Source organism: Natrix helvetica (genome assembly GCF_964273705.1).
Source record: "Natrix helvetica genome assembly, chromosome: 4".
NCBI classification, from domain to species: domain Eukaryota; kingdom Metazoa; phylum Chordata; class Lepidosauria; order Squamata; family Natricidae; genus Natrix; species Natrix helvetica.
This window is the reverse complement of record NC_138550.1, coordinates 169,651,485-169,663,505: the sequence shown is the minus strand read 5'-3', so window position 1 is coordinate 169,663,505 and position 12,021 is coordinate 169,651,485.

Below are 12,021 nucleotides of genomic sequence, written 5' to 3'. Positions count from 1 at the left end.
GGATAACCAATCCTGGGAATCTCACAGCGTGTATCTGTTAGGATGAGAGAATGAAGGATTAGATCTGGCAAGATTCCCTGTATTGTGTGTAAGCAAATACACAACTGAGCTGTGTCTGAATTTCTTTTGGTTGTCCTTAGTCTTAGCCTGCCAATTGAAAGCTTCTCCAATCATCTTACAAGTGGGAAAACCACAATCACGCAATGGATTGAGCCGACATTACTTCAGTAGCATTGATGTTCCATTTATGTTGGCCCCGTGTCAGAAAAGTCCAGTCTCCAGGGTCCCACCAGATGCAGCTCCTTAGCAGATAGGAACCACAATGCTGGATCTGATGTGAGGGACAGATTTAATTGGGAAGAGGCAGTCTCACAAATAACACCACCCCATGTCAGGAAAGACTTTAAAGGTACTTTGGACCCATAAGGAAACTGGTAACCAATGCACCTTGTGGATCAGAGAGGTGGAGTGTACCACTTGAGGGCACACATGATTGCCTGTGTCCCCACGTTCCACATCAGCTGATACTTCTGGATGCTTTTGAAAGGCATGGTGATGAACCAAGGTTCTCTTTGGACCAGGCACTTCACCGTTCTTCAGCTCCCACCGCCCACTCATATTCTGAAAGCTCCATTGGATGGTTCTGAACTGAACTTCAACATCCTGGAAAACCGTGGCTGATTTGAATGTCTGAAATGATTTGTGCCAGTCTAGAATTAAGGAGGACCACAACCATCATATCCCTCCCCCGGTCTCCTTCCGAATAACCTCATCATGACTTAGTGGCAAAAGATACTATCTGGAAAGAAACATGATTGTGTTGCAATTCTGAGATTTTTTTAATACCAGAAACAAATAAATGACTGACACTTCTCATCCTTTATGTCCGTGAGCATACTAACAGGGACAATAATGACAGTATAATAATTTTGCACAGTGTGCAACATTTGCAATGGATAAGCAGATAAAGACACAGATGTCTCTTAAGCTCAGTTGTATTTGGAACTGAACCAAGAAGTAATTTTGAGGCAAAGTTTATTAGCTCCATCAGTCAAGATGTAGCATGAAAGCATACATAGAGAGCGGGCAGTGGGGAGAAACAAGGGGGTGGGGTGGGGATTTAATAGAATTTTATTTGTTAGATTCTAATTCTGCTCACACTACCAGAGGTTTGATCCTGACCTGCTTGAGGTTGACTCAGCCTTCCATCCTTGGGTAAAATGAGCTTATCTTCACTTAAGATACCCATAGAAATTGCTGTCCAAGATGTGCAAACTTTGCCTTGAATGAAAAGCTGGAATGTTTTTCTGAAGTTGCGTTAAGCTCGGAGAGACAGAAGGTCTCAGAATTTAAACATCTCAACCTCACTTGGTGTCAGCCTCTGTTTCGCTGTTTGCTTTCGGCTGCCATTGAAAGGGGGAGGGGGGGCTGGTATTTGGGAGGGGAAGCTTTAGTACAGGGGAGATTGTAAAGTAGGAGTTTTGGTCTCACCGTCTACTGCGCATGCTGGAGATTAGAGCTTGGTGTCGCTCAAGGCCAACCGTCTGCATACCTACCTGATGATGCTCCTTGAAGATGGAACTCACATGACACTTAAGGGATTTACAGATTGGACAGTGGGATGAGGGTTACCAAGGGGAGGGGGTTGGTCACATATTGATATGTATGATTTCACACGCTTTTGCCTCAGATCTTGCTTTGCTTAGCTGCTATGTTTTCATAAACAGTAAAAGTCCTCTTAATTCTGCAAAATGGAGTTAAGTGGTTTCTTTCTTGGTTGCTGAGGGAGGCCAGCTTGACATTAAGCAAGATCTCACTTTCGCACTCATCCCGGAGCTAACACCTTTCAAGGGGAGTGTAAGTAAAACCAAAACCTTCAAAGGAATGTCTTACCCAGATAGCGACCAGGCGGATGACATGGGGGCGGCTGCATCCTCGTGTCCCTTGGAAGCGGAAAGGATGGCGGATCTGAATTTAGAGGAATGATCCGTCCACCCCAGGTGGTCGCTGGGAGTGGAAATTCTGAGGAAATTCTGGCTGCAGTTACCACAAGGCGACATCGGCGGCTGGCAGCTGCTTGGCAGGATGCTGACAAGGAGAACCTTATGATGTCCCAGACTATGAAACTCTTTCAAGAGGCTTGGGAAAAGTGACGTTCACAGGAGAGTGGTCCCGAAAGAGAACCTGATCTCCCAGACCTAGAGGAGAAGTCTGCAGAAGCCCTGTTTTGCCCAAAGGGGGCCCTAAGGGAAGACAGTGGAGCTCATTAGGATGGGGAAGCCCTGGCAGCAGCAGCAGCAGCAGCAGCAGCAGCCGTGTAAGCCCTTCCAAGAGGAGGATGGCCCCGCCGCAGAGGCCGGATGGCAAAGGTTCCTCTGCTTGGTGTGAAATTTGGAGGTGACCCAAAGGAACTAGGATTTTTCCTGGTCTAAGTCTGGAATTTCCTGCAACAGTTCGGAGAGGATCTCCCCACAGAAGAAGCCAAGGTAAGGGTGGCCATGGCACTGGAGAACAAGGCAGCGGCATGGATGGTTGCCCTGCACAACGATGACTCCCCGCTGCTGAGAGACTATAATAGGTTTATGGCTGCCCTGAGGAAACACTTTGATGACCTGCTCACGGAGCGGAAGGCCAAAACCAGAATGAAAACCCTTAACCAGGGGAAGAACTCAATGGCTGATTGCATACAAGAGTTTTGGGAATTGTCGGTTTATATGTGGGATTGGTCGGAAGAAGCTTTAATGGACAGCTTTATGGATGGCTTAAACAAAGATATATATCAAAACTGTGTGAACAGGTGGGGGGGCGTAACTTGCAATGCTGGTACAAATTGGCAGCAGAAATGGAGATCAATCTAGACAGAGACAAGTACTGCAAAGACAGTGAGAAAGCCACCCCTCCCAACCCCCCTAAAGGAACTCTGAAAGGAGGAAAAAATTGGTCTCCAAGCAAGCCCCGCTCTACCACCTGCTTCCCTTGCAGAAAGGAGGGGCACCGGGCAGCAAATTTCCACTCCCAGATTGGGCCAAAGCGCTCTGCTGGGGGGGGGGGGGTGTAGAGGAAGCCAGACAAACAACCCAGGAAGAGAAGGGACACTACCATGAAAGGGGTGGAACCTGTTGCGCAATTCCCTCCCATCCCAAGAAAAGAAGAACCGTCCTCCTTATCGGGGGAAAGTGAAACCGAATCCAATGATGACTGTCTGGTAAGTTCCCCATCGGGCCCCATGACCATCCCAGTAGAACTTAAAGTGCCCTCTACTGGCGCCCAAGCAAAAATGCTGGCCCTTTTAGACTCAGGATGCACATGTTGCATTGTTAGCTTGGAAGTGGTGGAAAAAATGGGCTTGAAATGGAGAACTTTGAAAATCCCCATTGCTTTTTGCCAGCTAGATGGGTCTATAGCTGGGTGTGTGTGCCCATTTTGTGACTGAATCTATAGACATGTGGATGGGAGATCACCAGGAAACATTACGTTTCATTGTGGCACCGGGGATGGACCGACCTCTCATACTGTGCTTATCTTGGTTGCGTAAATGAAACCCACACATCAACTGGAAGAAAGGGTGGTTGCGCATCCAATCTGCTAAACCCCCTGAGGGAGATGGGAGGGTTTCCAATATTACCAATGCTGTACCTAACCTAGCAGCCATGATGTAGGAAAAAATTGAGGGGGAGGAGAAAATCCCCAGGAATATTGGGACCTAAAGGACGTTTTCAGTGAAAAATCCTCTGATAAATTACCCCCTCACCGCGCAACGGATTGCAGCATTGAGATCCTCCCAGGAGTAAAACTTCCAAAACCCCAGATTTACTCAATGACCCCATGCAAGATGGAGGAATTATGGAAATGTATTGTCAAAAATTTGAAAAAGGGGGTTTATTGAACCTGCTAGGCCACATGTGGCTACCCCTGTGTTGTTTAGAGAAAAGAAAGATGGCTCCTTTCGTCTCTGTATTAATTGCAAAAATCTTAATTCTCTCTGTGTGGAAAATGTATACCCCGTCCCTCTGATGAAGGATATGTTGGCCCAATTGGTTAAAGGAAAAATCTTCACGAAATTGGACCTAAGAGAGGCCTACTACAGAGTCAGAATCAGAGGGAGATTAATGGAAAACTGCTTTCAACTGCCCACTTGGGTGTTTTCAATTCAGAGTACTCCCATTTGGCTTACAGGGGGCGCCAGCTGTCTTCATGCAATTAATAAATGAAGTTTTACATGAACACCTGTACAAGGGCGTGATGGTCTACCTTGACAACATCCTTATCTACACGGAAACACGTGATGAACACGTGACTTTAGTTCAATCAGTACTCAAGAAACTCCGGGCCGCAGAACTTTATATCAAATTGTCTAAATGTGAATTTCATCAAGAGAAAATTGATTACTTGGGCTACCGCATCTCCCACAATGACATCGAGATGGACCCAGCGAAAGTCCAGGCTGTAACTGAATGAGCACCTCCTCGTACCCGCAAACAATTACAAAGTTTTTTGGGATTTGCAATTTTTTATCGTCAATTTATCCCCTCATTCGCCAGCATTGCTTTGCCCATTACAAATCTCCTAAAGTCAAAAGGGGAGGCCAAGCCTAGACCAGGTAAGCCTTTGAATTGGACTATGGAGTGTCAAGCCGCTTTCGAGAAATTAAAGCGACTCTTTGCAGCTGAACCCGTTTTGAAACACCCAGATATGGAAGCACTATTTATCGCTCAAGCTGACGCCAGTGATGTGGTGGGGGGGCAGTATTACTTCAAACAAACGCTGATGGACAATTGCAGCCATGTGCTTACACCTCTCGCAAACTGACAGAGATGGAGAGATGATGGGCTATATGGGAAAAGGAAGCTTTTGCAGTCAGATGGGCTTTCATGACCTGGCAACATTTCCTAGAAGGGGCGAAACACCCTTTTGAAGTATGGACTGATCATAAAAATTTGGAAACTTTGAAGATCCCATGTAAGCTATCTCCTAAACAGGTGCGTTGGGTGCAACATTTCAACAGTTTCAACTTTACCCTCAAGTACATTCCGGGGGGGGGGGGAGAATTTCATGGCTGATGCTTTGTCTAGGCTTCCCCAATACAACAGCTCTAAGCTGAGCGTAGTTCACCCAGTCATCCCAGCAAAAAGTCTAGCTGCCCCGGTGATTACTAGAAGCCGAGGCATTTCAAATTTAGAGGTCACGACGGACCTCATGTGCAAACTCAAGAAGGGCCTTGACTCCGATGACTGGTTCAAGGAACATTCAAACGAATGCACTATGAAGGATGGACTGGCTTGGATGGGGGCTAAATTGTATGTTCCTGCTAACCTGAAGACTATTGCTCTTCAACGGGCCCACAATTAGAGAATGGCAGGCCATTTTGGATTTGTAAAGACTCTACATCTGATCAAGAGGCAATTTGGGTGGCCTTCATTGAAAAAAGACATTGAGTTCTACATAGCCAGTTGTCCCATTTGTGCAGCCGCAAAATGACCATCGGGGAAACCCCAGAGCTTACTCCAAAGTGTGGCCCGTCCTGAGGCTCCATGGAAGGAGATATCGATGGACTTCATTGTTGAATTGCCAGAGAGTCTAGGAAATACAGTGATTTGGGTAATCACCGACCTGTTTTCCAAACAAGTTCATTTTGTGCCCTATTCCAAAATCCCATCAGCTAAGTCATTGGCTAAGCTATTTATTTCACATGTGTACTGATTACATGGAGTGCCTGAATGCACAGTTTTGGATAGGGGGGGTCCAATTCACCTCCCTCTTTTGGAAGGAGTTTCTGAAGTTAATTGGCTCCGCCCAGGGACTAAGCTCCACTCACCATCCATAGACTAATGGGGCTTATGAATGGACTAATTCTGTTTTGGAACAGTGTCTCCGGTGTTCCATCAACTATCAGCAAGATAACTGGGCTGAACTGTTACCACATGCTGAGGTGGTGTACAACAACTCTGTGCACAGCAGTACTGGCTTTTAGAGTTGTGTTTGGGCAGGACTTTGTACCCATTACCTCGAGACAAATCACAATTTTTTTTCCCTCTCTGAGTGGAGTGATCTACTTCACCAATTTTGGCCAATGACTTGCAAGGCCTTGGAGGCTGCTCACCAGGCACACAAGAAACAGGCTGATAAAAAGAGGGTGAAGTCAAAAGAGTACAAAGTGGGGGATTGCGTGTTTTTGTCCTCTAAGTTTCTGCAAACCACCCAAAAATTGAAAAAACTGGGACCGAAGTATGTCGGTCCTTTCCCTATCGTGAAAACTTAATAGTTTTCACAATAGGGAAAGGACCGACATACTTCGGTCCCAGTTTTTTCCTGTTTCTGTACGATTGGAGTTACCAAAGCATCTTAAGCAGATTTATCCTATGTTTCATGTGAACCTGTTGAAGCCAGAGCACACTTCTTCCTTTTGTGCGCCTCTACCTGCACCCCCTGCTCCTCTTCTTATTGAGGGAGAGCAACATTTTGCAGTTAAAGAAATCTTGGACTCCAAGAAACATAGGAATCAAATTCAGTACCTAGTGTCCTGGAAGCATTTCTCCCCCTCCCAGGCTGAATGAGTGGATAAATCTCATGTTAGGGCTCCTAGACTTTTACAGAAGTTCTACGCCAAGTACCCTGATAAGCCTTGATTATATCTGAAATGTACATATTTTATGTTATATTTTCCATTGTTTTTACAGGGATGACTTCTTTTCCTGAAGGAGGGCCGGATGTCAGCCTCTGCTTTGCTATTTGTTTTCGGCTGCCATTGAAACAGGGAGGGGGGGGCTGGTATTTGGGAGGGGAAGATTTGGTATAGGAGAGATCGTTAAAAGGGAGTTTTGTTCTCACCATCTACAGCGCATGCTGAAGATTGGTGTTTAGAGTTGGTCAAGGCCAACTGTCCTGCATACCAAACCTGATGATGCTCCTTGGTGATGAAACCCACATAACACCTGAGGGATTTGCAGATTGGACTATGGGATGGGGGTTACCAGGGGAGGGAGTTGGACAAATATTGATATGTATGATTTTGCACGCTTTTGCCTCAGACCTTGCTTTGTTTAGCTGCTATCTTTTCATAACCAGTAAAAGTACTCTTAATTCTGCAAAATGGAGTAAAGTGGTTTCTTTCTTAGTTGCTGAGGGAGGCCAGCTTGACACAAGCTTTTTTGTATCGGGTATTGCTGCCTTGCTTGTACGAGTGGTTTTGTGCTGTAATTGACTCGGATGTGGGAATGAGGGAATTCAGATTACATGGGGATGGGGGGCTTGATCAGCCAAGATGGTCGGTGGACAGACTAGCACCTCCTAGGGTGGGTAGGCCTGCTTCTATGATCCCAGGTGTCACTGACCAGGCCAAGAGGCCTCTGCTTTGTTGTTTTAGATGCAACCAGATGAGTCATCTAGCAGTAGAATGCCCAACTCCAATACAAAGAACGCCAGTACCCAAGCCATCACCATTTGGAGGGAAGGAGCATCCCAGGCCCATGTCTGAGTGCTGTGAGGTGCAATATGGGTGCATCCATCAGATGACCATCTTACACCAGCCAAAGAGGTGGGGTCTTTGTCAGAGACTGGATGGCAGCCAGTGGTGACAACCAATGTTCCCTCTAATTTTTTTTCAATGTGAGCAGAAAAGTATAGTGTTTGAGCGGCACATTTTCATGCCTGAGCACCTGAATTTTTTCACAGATGTCACCTAAGACAACAACGAAATCAGTATTATTTGAAACTCAAAGTTATGTTTCTTCAAGGTACCCGCTTAATTCAAATAATATCAGTATCACTTAACAACGCTCCTGCTTAGCAATCAAAATGTTGGCTCAGAAACTCTGGCATTTGAAGCACGCAAGTCTTAAAGCTGTCAAGTTACAAGACCCTTGTACCCCTAATCCTTTAGGGGAAAAAAACCCAGGGCTGTTCAAACTTGACAGCTTTAAGACTTGTGGACTTCAACTCCCAGAATTCCTCCTCCAGTCATGTTGGCTCAGGAACTCTGGCACTGAAGCATGCAAGTCTTAAAGCTGTCAAGTTACAAGATCCTTGCACCCCTAATCCTTTAGGGGGAAAAAACCCAGGGGTCTTCAAACCTGACAGCTTTAAGACTTGTGGACTTCAACTCCCAGAATTCCTCCTCCAGTCATGTTGCCTCAGAAACTCTGGCACTTGAAGTGTGCAAGTCTCAAAGCTGTCAAGTTACAAGACCCTTCCACCCCTAGAAAAAAACGCAGAGGTCTTCAAACCTGACAGCTTTAAGACTTGTGGACTTCAACTCCCAGAATTCCTCCAGTCATGTTGCAGCGACGTCATCTGCGTGGATCTGCTCCATCTTTGCTTTCTTCATCGTGGGCAGGGCTGCTGCTGAAGATACCGACAAGCTGCCACCAGAATAACTGCTGCTACCTCCTCCTTCTCCAACAGCACCACCACATTTGCTCCACCACATTTGGGGGAAAAAAGATGGGGGTCTATATTTATGTGTGGACTTCCATGGCTTAAACGGAATGTGTGTAGAACATCTATACCCCTTACCGCTAAGGAAAGATTTATTCGCCACGCTAGCAACGGGTTGATTTTTCACGAAGCTTGACCTACAAGAAGCCTAGTGTTAGGGATGTAACCCTAGGCTTCGCTTGGCAATGTATATAAGTTATGATTGTAACAAATGTATCTGTTACTTTAAATTCTGAAGAGATGTAATTGGTTTGTTACCTCAAGCAGCCATAAGAGGGAGCCAGAATGACTGTTAGCTCTCTGTTTGTTAGACACTGATTGGTGTATTGTGAGGTACTGTGGTTTGATAATGTTAGCTATTTTTGTGTGCTAGACTGACTATTTGATAACTGAATTACTGAACCGTGTATGACTTGGACTGTTAACCGGACTCTGAATACCTCTATATTTCTACACAGTAAACTACTATATTTTTATCCTATTCAGTGTCTCTGAATGCTGGTTTGTGTGTGTTATTCCATACCACTCTCATTACGCTTCTCTGCATACTCGCTCTCCTAACACGGAGCTTAATTACTTAACACCTACTATCAAGTGCGCATCTGACAGGGGATGAATGGAAGACAACTTTCAATTGTCCCCTGGGAAGCTACCAGTTCCAGGTCATGCCGTTTGGGTTGCAGGGAGCCCCCACTGTGTTCATGCATCTTATTAATGAGGTTCTGCATGAGCATTTATATCAGGGGGTCCTTGTATACCTGATGACATTTTGATCTACACCAAAATGATGGAGGAGCACAGCCACTTGGTCAGGCAGGTTTTGCAGAAGTTATTAGCTGCCAAACTATTTGTGAAGCTCTCCAAGTGCGAGTTTCACCACATAAGTCCGGATTATTTAGGGTATTGCATCACCAGACAGGGGGATGGAGATGGACCCTCATAAAGTTCAGACGGTTCCAGGTTGGCAAGCACCATCGATGCAGAAACAATTGCAAAGTTTCCTTGGGTTTGCTAACTTTTACCCATAATTTATCCCCGAGTTTGCCCAAGTGACATTACCCTTGATAGACTTATTATGTACCAACCCCTCTGTACTTAAGCCATGGCCAGGACAAGTTCTGAAGTGGACATTGGCATGTCAGAAAGCATTCGAGTGACTGAAGGCACCTTGCGCTCATGAACTATGTTGAAACACCCTGATCCAGAACAGGAATTTGTAGTACAAGCAGATGCCAGCGATGTGATGATGGGAGCCGTGTTGTTACAAGCTGATAATCAGGGTAGACTGCAGCCTTGTGCATATAATCCCAGAAGCTCACCCCGACAGAACGAGGCTGGGTGATCTGGGAGAAGGAAGCTTACACTGTATGTTGGGCACTCCTGACATGGAGGCATTTGTTGAAAGGGGCTAAACAACAATTTGAGGTGTGGACCAACCACAAGAACCTGGAAGCTCTGCAGACCCCATGAAGGTTGTCACCCAAACAGGTTCAATGGGTGCAGTACTTCCAACATTTTAACTTCAAGTTGAAGTACATCCCAGCTAGGAACAATTTTTTAGCTGACACATTGTCTCACATGCCTCAATATAATAGTAAATGAGAGGAGGTTATGCAGGCCATTATCCCACCTAATCAGCCAGTGTGAAGAGTGACAAGCATTTCCCCTATCAGCTCACTACCTGACAAATTACGGAAAGCACTACTAACCGATCCCTGGTTAGCTGAAAATAGAACCATTTTTACTCATCGGGATGAGATGGTTTGGAAGGGGGACAAATTACTTGTGTCCACAGCCTTGAGGTCTAATGTGTTGCTCCGCTGTCATGATGACCGCTGGTCACTTTGGCTTCCTTAAGACATTACATTTAGTGCGATGACAATTCTGGTTGCCTAAAATGAGAGCAACATAGATAAGCTATCCATTGCATGAAGATTTCATCCATGTCCTCGTCCAATGAGCGGAGGTGGTTTTTTTTTTTTGGGGGGGGGGGTAAATCGCCTTTGAGTTTGTCGCAGAGATGCTGCAACTTCTTCCAGCGATTCTCGTGCTTTTGATAGAGCCTGTCCCAGTCCTCCAATAGGTTCAACCGCTTAATCTGTGTTGGCTTTCTATGCTGCCTCAGGTTGTAGGCTATCTGAGGTACTTCTGCCTTTTCTGAGAGTTGGACATCCAATTCTGAGTTTTGGATGACCAATTCTGAGCCTGTGTCAGATTCAGGCCTGGGGTTCAGCATGTCTAACCCTTTTACCATGGCTAGAAAAGATTCCGTAACTAGGATTAGCACAGGAAATTAGGGGGAACTCAAAGTATCTACATCTTTTTACTGTTCTGCCTTGAGCATTGTTGGCTTGCTCGGGCTATGCAGTTAACTCCATGCTTAGGAATCTCTTTCAGATCAAATTTATTATCAGGCATTCTTAATAACAAAACTTACAGTTCAGTGTTAAGATACTTCTGACTTTCCATAATCTGTCCCATCACGTGGTGTAAAAAGATGATGATTTTACTCCCATTCTTGAGAGAGGAGGCCCACCCATTGCCTCCCAGTTGAGTTGGAATTCAAAATGACCAGTTATTATCTCTGCACACAGGCAGAATGCCCCAGTGACCAATCAGAAACACAGATGTGATCACATGTCATAGAACTACATTTCTCATAAGTCAGTCTTTGCCTACATTTCCCAGGAGGTAGTTTCTTAAAGGACACAGCTCTTAATCCTACACTAGCTATATACTGCTGGGGCAGCACAGTCACCGTTGTATGGGGTACTGCAATGCACTTAATGTCTAGTTCCACCTGAGAGGGCAGAGAGTGTCAATGTTCCAGATAGCATCCAAAATTCAATCAGAGTCCAAGGCAAAGTATTGCTCAAAGTTCCAATTTATGAAGAGACCCATGTTGGCGCATCTGGGGAAAGCCGAATCTGAAAGCTCCCCGGTTTTCCACACCCAGTTGAAAGTTCAAGATCTTGTCCCACACACCCACCAGTCCATCCCAAGGTCCAATCTCCCACTGCCATGCTGGCAGCTTCCACCCATCCAGTTCCAATCAGGTGCAGAAGTGCAATGACAAAGGAAAGCCAAACCTTGGCTTTCTAGAAAGAATGTTGTTATGGCTACATATCATCTAACTCTGTACAATTCCCCCCTCCCATTTTCCCAGCATAGAAAATGCAGAGCAGAATAATAGAAAGTGTGGCAGGGCAAAGACCCAAAAGAAAGATGGCTGCAGGCCTGACCTTAGTCTGTTATAGCCTTTCCTAGACCCAAAAATCCTGCTCATGATCACTCATTTGTTTGTTTTGTTTTGTTTGTTTTATTGGATTTATATGCCGCCCTTCTCCCAAAAGACTCAGGGCGGCGTACAACATTAAAAAACACACATCCTGAAAGTTAAAAAGAAATTAAATACATATCCAAAAAACAAACCCAATTTATAGGACAATACATTTAAAAAATGAGTTAAAATTAACAGGCCAGGCCGGCTTGCTGGAAAAGCCAACTTTTTAGGGCGCGTTGGAAGGACCGGAGGTCAGGGATTATGCGAAGCTCCGGGAGCTTCATGCTTAAGTCAGCTTTGTCTGG